Source organism: Peromyscus eremicus, chromosome 6 (assembly GCF_949786415.1).
Source record: "Peromyscus eremicus chromosome 6, PerEre_H2_v1, whole genome shotgun sequence".
In the NCBI taxonomy this organism is placed as follows: Eukaryota; Metazoa; Chordata; class Mammalia; order Rodentia; family Cricetidae; genus Peromyscus; species Peromyscus eremicus.
The window spans coordinates 92,390,644-92,402,250 of NC_081421.1; the positions used below are offsets into that span (position 1 = coordinate 92,390,644).

An 11,607-nucleotide genomic window follows, 5' to 3' on the forward strand; every position below is an offset into this window, starting at 1 on the left:
GTTCTCTGTACCATGGGCCAATCTCCCCAAATCACTTCTCATATGAAAGTGGTCAGACAAGGTGGCAACCTATGCTTTCTTGCCACCAGCTCAAGTGCTTTGTTGTGTAGAGCATTAGGAGTCTGTGTTAGTGGGGCAAGGGGACGCAACTTCCTGTTCTGCTGGATAGCTGCTTCAGATGAACCAGACACGCCTCTCCAGAAAGTCTCATAGTACTTCCCCTGGTAGGAAAAGTGACTGTTCGACCTACCCAACCAATGGGTTTTATGTATCACTTTTCAAAAGGGTGAGGACAGGGACATAGTCTTGCAGAATAGCAAGAGCAGATACAGAGATGATTAAAGGTGACCTTAGTTCTTATTTTTTTCTTTCCTGTTACATCGCAGAAAGACTTAAAAATTATTTTAGGATTTGTATTGATTAATTTTGCTTCTAAGACATATGTCTTCCTATGAAGCAAAACACAAAGAGATTTGCTCGCGTGGAGTTCCATAATTGATTTGGCTTACATCTGACTCTTGTATGGTTTTAAGGAAGTCACTTGCTTCCCTGAGGGACCGTTTTCTCAACTGTAGAAATAGGAATTGAAATGGTACCAGTAGGCTCTGAACAGGCACCCCTTCATCTACAGATGGTGAGGGAAACAGGAGGCAAGGGCCAGCTTACTCACGGACTGCAGGCATGGGTGATACGTCCAGGTGCCAGCCACCCTTTGCTGGTTTGCTTGTTGTCTGGGCTGCTCGAGTTGTCAATGTTTTTAATATCATCCCTGCTGCTTATCATCCTTTATGTAGCCACAAAAGCTGGGCAAATTCTTTGGGTGACTTAGGGAACTATATCTAAAATTAAAGTCAAAGATTGTGATGGGCAAAAACCTCATAAAGAGAATATTTTACAGTCATTACAGATTTCTGGCTGGGAACTACATGCAACACAATAGAAATATTTATTCCTGTGTTATTTCTGGAAACCATGTGCATGTCAGGTTCAAGGCCAAAGATACTACAACAGGGGCTCATTTGGAATAAGTGGATGGAGCTCTGCCCAGAGCTAGGGAGGAGTCCTTCAGTGGGGAGGAGTCTTGATTCCTTTGCTCTTGCACCCCCTGGTGGAGAACAGAATCAGAGAATACAGATGAAATCCCTTATGGGACTCCTAGCATAAATCTGGCAGATTAGTTGTTTAGATTAGATTATTTTTCTGTTGCTAAAAACACAATACACAGAATGGGTAAGTTAGACAAAGAAAAATGTTTATTTTGGATGATGGTGGTGGTCCAATAACAAATATAACAATCAACACAATGAAGATCAAATGTTATTACATGGTTTAAAAAGTATTAGGAACTATAAAAGAGACAGTGTGATTTGAAGAACAGACTACAATTTAAAAGGGGTTAAACTGAAACACCAGCTGACATCTCACAGTGGGCAGTTATCTTTCCTAAGCATTTGCCCACTATTATGTTGTGATTCCTCAGAATTTTACATCCTTAGACACTTCTGCCATGCAGGCTATATGCTTGGGAAGGAAATGAATTAGTCTGGCCTAGAAACTGAATATATATCTGTGGTGTTATGAATAATAATGGCACCCATATGTTCATACTACTTAAAGGGACTAGGAGGTGTGACCTTGTTGGAAGAAGTGTGTCAATGGAGGTGGGCTTCGAGGTTTTCAAAGCCCAAGCCAGACACAGTGGCTTTCTCTCTTCCTGTTGCCTGCAGATCCAGACATAGAATCTTCAGCTATTTCTCCAGTACCATGTCTGTCTGTGTGCCACCATGCTCCCTGCCACGATGAGAATGGACTAAACCTGTCAAGGTGTAAGCCAGCTCCAATTAAATATTTTCTTCTTTAATAGTTGCCATGGTCATGGTGTCTCTTCACAGCAATAGAACACTGACTAAGACAATATCTTAAGTCTAATGCCAACTGACCTAATCCTCCTTGAAGGTTTTGTTCACATGTTTGTCTTGTGGTGTGTGTATCTATGTGTATGTATCTGTGTGTGTGTGTGTGTGTGTGTGTGTGTGTCTGTGTGTCTGTGTGTGTCTGTGTGTCTGTGTCTGTGTGTAGATATGGGGGGGCAAGGATTAACATGGATTTGTCTTCTTCAATCACTATCAACACATTATATGTTGTTGCAGACTGTCCCCTTGAACCCAGAGCTCACCAATTTGGCTAGCTCTAGGAATCTCTTGTCTCTTCCTCTAATGTTCACGGTGGAATTATGGGCAGACCACCACACAAGCCTAACATTTACAGGGTTCTGGAGATATAAGCTCTGGTATTCATGGCAAACAATTTATCACCTACCATCTCCACAGCCCTATAGACCTATGCTGTCCCAACCAGAACACCGAAGCACAAAATGCCATTAAGTAGAGACTTCTAGAAAAGATCACTCTCATGTTCTTGCTTTTGTATGTTGGGTTAATGAGATCTGAGTAACTGCTTCAGACATTTTACAGAAAATGACCTGGGGATTGTATAAACATGAGTGTCAGAGTGTAGAAAATCCTAGAGGAACAACCCCATAGGGAAACCAAGCCATGTTTGGACCATTTGGCTATGCAAGCCAATGAATAGACCCTCAGAAGTCACATTTTCTTAACCTTCTTAACTAATAAGCCAAACAAAGGAGAACTGTGAATGGGAGATCCAGCTTCTGGTCCCTTACTCCTGTGAAATATCTTATTTTGGTGATACTTCCCCAAAGTAAACCTGCCTTTATTAAAGTCAACTCATACACCAAGTCAACATTTGTGTGTGTGAGCCATACAGAAGCAAGTTCTTAAATCAAGAGAGAGAGAAAGAGAGAGAGAGAGAGAGAGAGAGAGAGAGAGAGAGAGAGAGAGATTTCCAGAAAACTAAAAATAGTAGAGTGTATTGAATTAGAAATGAAAGGTGCAGATGTTAGAGCAGGCTCAGGGGCATCAATTCTAAGGTAATTTAGGGAAAGAAATGACAGACACTCTCAACCTCCAGCATAGTAAGTTGTTTCTTGATTCTGTCTTAATGAAAACAGCACATTCTCGCTCCTCTTCTGTAATATAGTCAATGGATTCTCTCGTCCTCTTTTTTTTTCCTTTTCCTTTTTACATAGATTTTGTATTTTTGTTTTTAATAAATGTGGAAGTGGTTTTTTAGAATTTCTATTGCAACAGCAGGGCTTGAACTTCAGGTCAGCTGAAAGGAAGAGTGTGTGCTGTCTCCATGGAAACCGTAGCAGTATAATGTCAGGTACTAAGAGACATCAAGAATGAAGGTATAAAATCCCTGCATCATTTTAATAAACACGTCCTACTTACCGTTATTTAACCATAGTCTGCGTACATATGCTCCATCCCTTAATAGCCACTCTTCATCAATTTCCTTTGACCGTGGCTAACCTTTCTTAGTTGGTCTTGATTATGCTGCTAAGTAAATAAAGATGAAAAGAATGCCCTTCATTAAAGTATTATAAATGCCTTATTATTCTGAAATCTCATTAGACATATATATGCCTTAATTAGAAAACAATACAGCAGGGACTCACTCATAATGGTTAACTTAAACCCACAGAGACTAGCAGATCAATTAAGAATCAAGGCTTGTGTTTTGCTCACAATTCCTTATCTTATACTACAGGTTCCCTGTGTTCTTTGTTGTATGGGAACAGATGAAGTAAAGCGAATTGTTTTACTCCAACCCCTGGTTACTAGTACCTTAAGTGAATTTTCCATCAGAAGTAGATCTGTGGGAGGAAGAAGGATGTCCCCGTGTACTCTTGGTCTCACAGGCATCAGTGGATGCACTCAAATGTTTGACAACTCCATCTTACAGAAATCGGCAGTAAGAAGCAATGTTATGAAGCAAATGTCTGTCAATGCCTAAACCTTCCTTGTCTTTGCTCTGGGCACCTCTCCTCAACCAATGGGTCTCTTCTGTTCTCTTGTTGTCTTCTTTCTACACATCTCCTTGTATCTAAAAGAAAAGATGAGGGAGAGAAGGAAGGAGCAGAGAAATGAAGAAGAGGGGGAATGAGGAAAGGACCCAAGTATGATAGTGCCAGTTATCCCAGCATTTAGAAGGCAGAGACAGGAGATCAGTGCAAGGACAAGGGCAGCCTAGTCTACATTGTGTGTTACAGATCAGACATAATTACATATAGAGAGATCTTGCCTCAGTGCGCGCGCGCACGCGCGCGCGCACGCACACACACGTAGGCTTGTCATTAAGTTACCAATAATTGTACAACAAACAAAAGGCTCAGGAACACAACCCCACCACCAAAAGGAAACATTTGTGAATGAAAAGTCAGGTAAATAACTCTGTACCTTATGGAGAACCTTCTAGAAGGCTGATTAATTTCCTAGAACTTCGGAGATTATGGAGAAGTTAGAATGTTGAAGGTCCAGAGCCTAATTATATTTAATTGGGGGCTATTTTTAGCCTCTTTCATAGCCATTCCTTGTCCACCTCTGTATTTAGACCTAACATCCTGGTGACACCTCTTGGAATGTATTAACAAACCCACTCACTTCCACCAACTAAAATACTGAGACTGTTGTCAGGAAACATCTCTACTGCAGAGATCTGCACATTTCTAGACAGCTACTCTGTCCACCTTGGGGCCTTTCTGGCCACCAGCCATGCATACAGTGTGCAGAAATACATGCAAACAAAATATCCATATACAAAAAAATGGTTTTTTTTTTCATTTTAAAAAAACATAAACAACAAAGGCCTACTTACATTAAAAAATTCCAGCTGAAATCTTGTGAAAATATTTTCATGACTGAAAAAGAGGCAATGAGCCTATGCTTCATATAATCATCTAAATCCATATACATCTTTCAGACAGAGGTATGAAATGCTGAAGTGAAGAATCCAGAAGTAAAATGACCGGTAAAAGCAATGATCTGGTCTTGGGTTTTCAGTGTTATTCAATAGTGTACAGTACTCTAGTCAAAGACTCTTCCACAGACAGAAGGAAGTCAACAACACAGTGAGGTCACCATTCCTTGAGTAAAGAAAGACAAAAGAAATGGAGGGAAATGGAGTCTACATGGCTATGACAACATGTGTTTTAACTGCCAAGACTTCATTAAGTTGATGGTCTCAGAGAACACTTGGATTTCTCTTATTCCCAACCCAATCTACTTCAAGCCAAACAATGAGTTCAAGTACACACCTTACGAGTTCAAGGGCATTTCTCTGGGAGAAAAAGATTCAATCTCATTGACACCAGAGCATGTTAAAAAAAAAAAAAAACAGGAATTGCTCAACATCCCTAATCATCAGGGAAATGCAAATCAAAACAACTCTGAGATACCACCTTACGCCTGTCAGAATGGCTAAGATCAAAAACACTGAAGACACCTTATGCTGGAGAGGATGTGGAGCTAGGGGAGCTCTCCTCCACTGCTGGTGGGAATGCAAGCTTGTACAACCACTTTGGAAATCAATATGGCGCTTTCTTAGAAAATTGGGAATCCATCTCCCCCAAGATCCAGCTATACCACTCTTGGGCATATACCCAAGGAATGCTCAATCAAACCACAAGAGCACTTGTTCAGCTATGTTCATATCAGCATTGTTTGTAATAGCCAGAACATGGAAACAACCTAGATGCCCTTCAACTGAAGAATGGATAAACAAAATGTGGTACATATACACAATGGAATACTACTCAGCAGAGAAAAACAATGACATCATGAGGTTTGCAAGCCAATGGATGGATCTAGAAAAAATCATCCTGAGTGAGGTAACCCAGACTCAGAAAGACAAACATGGTATGTACTCACTCATAGGAGGATACTAGATGTGGAACAAGGATGACTGGACTGCTACTCACATCACCCGGGAGGCTACCTGGAACTCGGGACCCCAAGAAAGACACAGGGATCGCCCAATGACGGAGAAATGGAAGAGATCTACATCAACAGCCTGGACATGAGTGGGGGTAATGAAGGGCGAGGATCGAGGGAAAGAGAGCTTGGGGGAGCGGGAGATCCCAGCTGGATCAACAACAGAGAGGGAGAACAAGGAATAGGAGACCATGGTAAATGAAGACCACATGAGAATAGGAAGAGGCAAAGTGCTAGAGAGGCCCACAGAAATCCACAAGGATACCCCCACAACAGACTGCTGGCAATGGTCGAGAGAGAGCCTGAACTGACCTACTCTGGTGATGGGATGGCCAAACACCCTAATTGTCATGCTAGAAACCCCATCCAACTACTGAGGGATCTGGATGCAGAGATCCATGGCTAAGCCCTGGGTGGAGCTCTAGGAGTCCAATTAGCGAGAATGAGGAGGGTTTATATGAGTGAGAATTGTTGAGACCAAGGTTGGATAAAGCACAGGGACAGGTGGCCAAACGAATGGAAACACATGAACTATGAACCAATGGCTGAGGGGTCACCAACTGGATCAGGCCCTCTGAATGGGTGAGACAGTTGATTGGCTTGATCTGTTTGGGGGGCACCCAGGCAGTGGGACCAGGTCCTGTGCTCATTGCATGGGTTGGCTGTTTGAAACCTGGGGCCTATGCAGGGTCGCTTGGCTCGGCCTGGGAGGAGGGGACTGGACCTGCCTGGACTGAGTCTACCAGGTTGATCTCAGTCCTTGGGGGAGGCTTTGCCCTGGAGGAGGTGGGAGTGGGGGGTGGGCTGGGGGGAAGGTGAGGGGGACCGGAGGGGGGAGAACAGGGGAATCCGTGGCTGATGTGTAGAACTGAATTGTACTGCAAAATAAAAATAAAATAAAATAAAATAAAATAAAATAAAATAAAATAAAATAAAATAAAATAAAATAAAAATAGTTAAGTAAAACAGAATGGGACAGGTATCCTCATCCTGTGTCCTCGGAAATCAGTGATATCAAAGCATAGCCATGAAGCTATCTGTAGAGTTCAATACTGAAGGTCATTTAGGGGGCATTGGGTGTCATTGAAGTCAAGACAGAATCTTCTGGTGGTCAAGATCATGTCTATATGGAGGGTAATGAAGTCTTTTGAATAGTTTTACCTATCCAACTGCTATAGGTCTTTAAAGGCCAGCCCCACCTACCTCATCTATCCATTCGTTCATCTTCTGACTGGCCTAAAATGAATTACTAGGCTTCTGAGAAAACCAGGAAACTAAGATAGATACCTATTCAGCAATTCACTGAGGATCAAAGAGAGACAGAGTTCAGCAAGCATGTGTTTGGGGGATAGGGATATTGGTGGGTAGAAACAGGACTCACCTAAATTTCCTCTAGTCCACAGATGAGGGGAGCCAGGAAAGTGGAGACACAGAAGTCACAGCCAATGGAAGAAGTAAATGCTGTCCTCCATGTCATCTACTCTCCCTGCTTCATTCTCTACACCAATTAACTCCCAGATCCTGGAGCTAAAGAAAAAACAGAACCACTTTGTCACATGAAGAGGTTCTCAGAAACACTGTTTCCAATACTGTTGTTGGGTTTTTGTTTTTTTTTTTCCCCAAATGAGTACTTTTCAATCCCAAATGTGTCTGCTCACCTCTAGACACAACTTGTTTTGTAGAGGACAAATGAAGGCTTAGTGAATAAAACCTCGTTTTTAAGCATGGCTATTATATTTGATTTTACAACTCAGTTTTTTTACCCCTCCAAGTGTGCAAAATTTTCTGAATCATAAATAATCTTAGATAATTCTGAACTAAAGATGGGGGGAAGACTTAAAGTAAATTTGACCATAAGTCCAAATTTAATGGAATTTGCACTTCTGACCTTTAAAATATGAATCTAAAATTTGACTTATCAGACTAAGTTATTATTTCTTATTCTCCATTGGCCTGTCTACACACTGGAGTCGGCTCTGTGACTGCTCTTTTAAAGGGTTCTGCAAGGTCAACAAAATCTGAGATTACAAATAAAAAATTAATTTAAGAAATCAAATAACACAAAGCAGTGGGGTCAGGATAGTCTGCATCTCCCTGTAGTGGTCAGGTCTCTATGCAGGACAAATGACATGCAGAGCGACTACCTCCCTTTAATATTAATTCAGGGGTGTCTGTGTGTGTGTGCACTTGCAGACACACGCACACAAGAATGAGGCTGTATTGAAAAAGAGATTTCAATTTACCCAAAAATTGTACTACACACACAAGGCACTCTATAAAATAAGACAGCATTTGCAACTTGGTAAGAGTAAAACGGATTGTAATTCAGTATAGGAAAATGGCAAAACAGGCTGCTACTGACTTTCCTTGCCAGTTCATCAGTATAAATATTAAGCTGGCAGGGGTAGTGGCTAGGATCCCTCAACTCAGTCACCAGCTTTCCACCAAAATGAAAGACTTTATCGTCATTGTTCCACAAAATGCTTCTATCAGAAAAAAAATAAAAAGCTCCAAAACAAAAACCTCACTGGAGACCAGATCCAGAATGAAGGCAATCACTGCTGGGATGTGACAGCCTTTCTCTAGAATGGAAGATCTGCTCCAACCATCCTGTCTCAGATCATGGCCACCTCCCGGCACTTGTTCTCAGTTCAGCAGATATCCAGATTCTTATTATGTATCATTAGTGATGACAACCAAAATGACGAGAATATTTTGCACCCTTTGAATCAGCTTAGGGCTTCCCTTGGCAGTAAGTGAAATAGGTGCAGTAACCCATGACGATCATATTTTGGTTTTCTCTAATGAATGCATTGTTTAATGAGCCTCATGTCAGTACATAATTGGAACCCAAATGGAAAATTATTCTTATGAGAATTTTTCATCACTATGAGTCACGACTAAGAAAACAGGCTGAAAAGAGGTGCCGGTGAAGGATGGGGAGAGTCAATGATTGATATCTTTGGGCCTCCCCAACACCTGAGGTCATCACAGCACCAGAAGACCTTTCCAGATCTCTAGCTGCCCTCAGCCCACATTGGGGCAAACATTACCCAAAATGCCACAATTCTGGCCTCAGGCATTGTGCCAGGAGGCTTTCAGTATCATGACTCATAGGCCAACTGTTATTTGTGGAACATTGAGTCAGCGGCAGACTCTCAGCAAGCCTGTCTTTGAAATGCCTAACACTACCTCAACAGTCCTGATATTGTTCTTGCCTCTGTATTCGTAACTTCCTTGAAATTCAAGATTAGTGGGGTTTGTTATGTTATTGTTGTTAAAGACTTAGGGAAGGGCTGGAAGAATGGCTCAGTGCGTAAAGCACTTGCCTTGAAAGCATGAGGACCTGGGTTCGATTCCTAGAACCCACATGAATAAAGACAAGGGTGGTGACAAGAAGCTTGTAATGCTCACACCGGGTGGGTGGTGACAGGGAGATCCCCGGTGCCCACTGGCCAACCAGATGAGTCTATTTGGGGAACTCCTGGCTAGTGAGAGACACAGTCTCATAAAGCAAAAACAAAAAAACACAAGGTAGCTAGAGTGTGAGTAACCCCAGCTGAGGCTGGATCTGGCTTCTACACGCACATTCACACAGGTGCACACATATGAACATACAAAGATTCGGGGGGGGGGGGAGGTTAGAGCGGTGGTTTCCACACCAATCACAGCAGGGTTCGGCCAAACACTGACTAGAATAATTCCTCTTCTAAGCTCCTGGTTACTTATCTGAATAGAAGGACAATAAAATGTTTTTCTAGTAATAAAAGGCCAAATATAAGGTTCAAATAAGAGACAAAGCAGAAGGGGATTTCCGAGGCCATTTCTCCAGCAATGATGCTCCTTGGATGGTGGTGTGGGCACAGCTGCAGGCTGAGCCCTCTTCCCCCTGAACAGCCTCCTGCCTCGGGGATGGTAACTAGAATGCCACTTTGCTCTGTCACCCACTTTCTCAACAAGTTCCTTCTGAGACATAAGGTCTTCTCCTGCCCCTGGAAGACTCTTCCACCTACTGTTCCTCTTAGATAAGAAAATGTCCTCAAATCACTTCAACACAAGACAAAAAAGCAGTAATACATGTAATTAAAATGCAAATAAATTGTGATGTTATTTTACCTGACCAATGATTTTTTTTTAAGTACATGTAAGAAAATTGTATGTACTATAGAACATATTCATAAGTGTAACACTCATCTTCAAGTCTGGGGTCTTTAGGTATACATAGGATAAAACCTTAAAATATTATAGTAGGCTTCTGAAAGAAATGGAGATTAAGACTGGAGAGAGAGAGGATAAATTTATTAGAAGCACTGACCAGAGCAGGCCAGCTGTGAGCAAGCAGGTGTTTCCAGTCTCTCTCCTTCTAAAGGTTTCTCCCCGGGATGAACATGAAGGAAGATGAAGGAGTGAGAGTGGTTGAGAGGCCAAGCTGTGGCTAAAGTACCCGTATCCACCCCGGTATATGAAAAGAAGCAAAAACAAATATGAGCCGAAGGGTTGAGACTAAGTGAAGTGACTGTAAATGCTCAGCCCTAGATGGGACATCGTGAGATTGGGGACTTAGGTCAGTGGTAGAGCCCTGGCCTCGGGAGACAACACTACCAAAAGAAATAGATATGTATCAAAAATTAAAAAATAAAATAAAATAAACCAAGAGAACAAGAGAGGGCATCTTTATTATCCACCCCTCTCCTGCTTCACCAAGACTCAGGGCACATCAAGTAAGAGGATGAGAAAGAATGTAAGAGCTGAAGAATAGAGAGGGATGCTGCTAAATGCTGTCTTCCAGACATGACATAACCCTTGCACTCATGAACTCACACAGCTGTGGTTCCTTGCCCAAGACCTGCACAACATGAAGCCAACCAAAATTCCAGCACAGAGTAAGAAAGAGCCCTGAAGGCCACACCCATTCCTGGGAGGCTATTGGCAGTTGATGGCTGCTGGGAGAGGGAGAATTGTTCTTCTGTACTACTGTGGCCACTGGGTAGTTATCCATGCTCCAGGGGATGGCCCACACCCGTGCATATATGAGCAGCACTGGTTGAACATAAGGTGTCATTCTTTAAAAAGAAGAGATCATCAAGTTCCAAAGAGGAAAAGCCAGGGTTGAGGAGTATCCAGAGCGAAGTTGAAAGGAGAATATGGGGGAGTGGCTATGAACATGTTTCATTTTATACATGTAATTCACTTTATACATGTTCAAACAGTAACATTTTTGAAAAATGTATCCCTATAGGTGTCAGAATTAGGAGGCCAAAGAGGCTGCCTCCAGGCCTTACAATATCCCTGTCATTGGGATTTGCCTGTCTTACACTGTAGAATCACAGTGTCTCCATCATCCTTCTCCATGCACACTGATTCCTCTAGCAATGTGGCACTCTGGAGGTTAATGAGATGGACAAAGTAGCCATGATTCCTCCCATGAGAGCACCTTGCATTGCTCAGCTAATGTTCTACATTCTGCTAATGTGAATGACAACTGTGGAATTTCCCAGTGCCCAGGAAGGCAAAGGGTATCATCAAACATCCCAATAGCCCCCATTCTCCTTTCCCAGTCGGCGTCTCTATCATTGTAGAAATAGCATCATTTTTTAACAGAATTATGACAAACACCACAATAGCCTCATTTTCCAGCAGCACTAAAGTACATTTTTAAGATGCATTTCATATCAAAGCCACTCTAATTTCAGCCTTTTGGAGTCTTTATTCTCCTTCTCTCAAGCAGCAGCCTGTGTTTCTGAAAGCCACT

At 42.2% G+C, this 11,607-nt stretch overlaps 1 long non-coding RNA gene across 1 annotated transcript; it reads right to left on the bottom strand.

Moving 5' to 3' along the window:
* Positions 1 to 3,004: 3,004 nt before the first annotated feature.
* LOC131912676 (uncharacterized) lies at positions 3,005 to 7,372 on the bottom strand. The gene is made up of 3 exons (XR_009379674.1): positions 7,237 to 7,372; positions 3,711 to 3,969; positions 3,005 to 3,422 (listed from the first exon to the last, which is right to left on the bottom strand). It is a non-coding gene; the product is annotated as an uncharacterized LOC131912676 (long non-coding RNA).
* Positions 7,373 to 11,607: the final 4,235 nt, after the last annotated feature.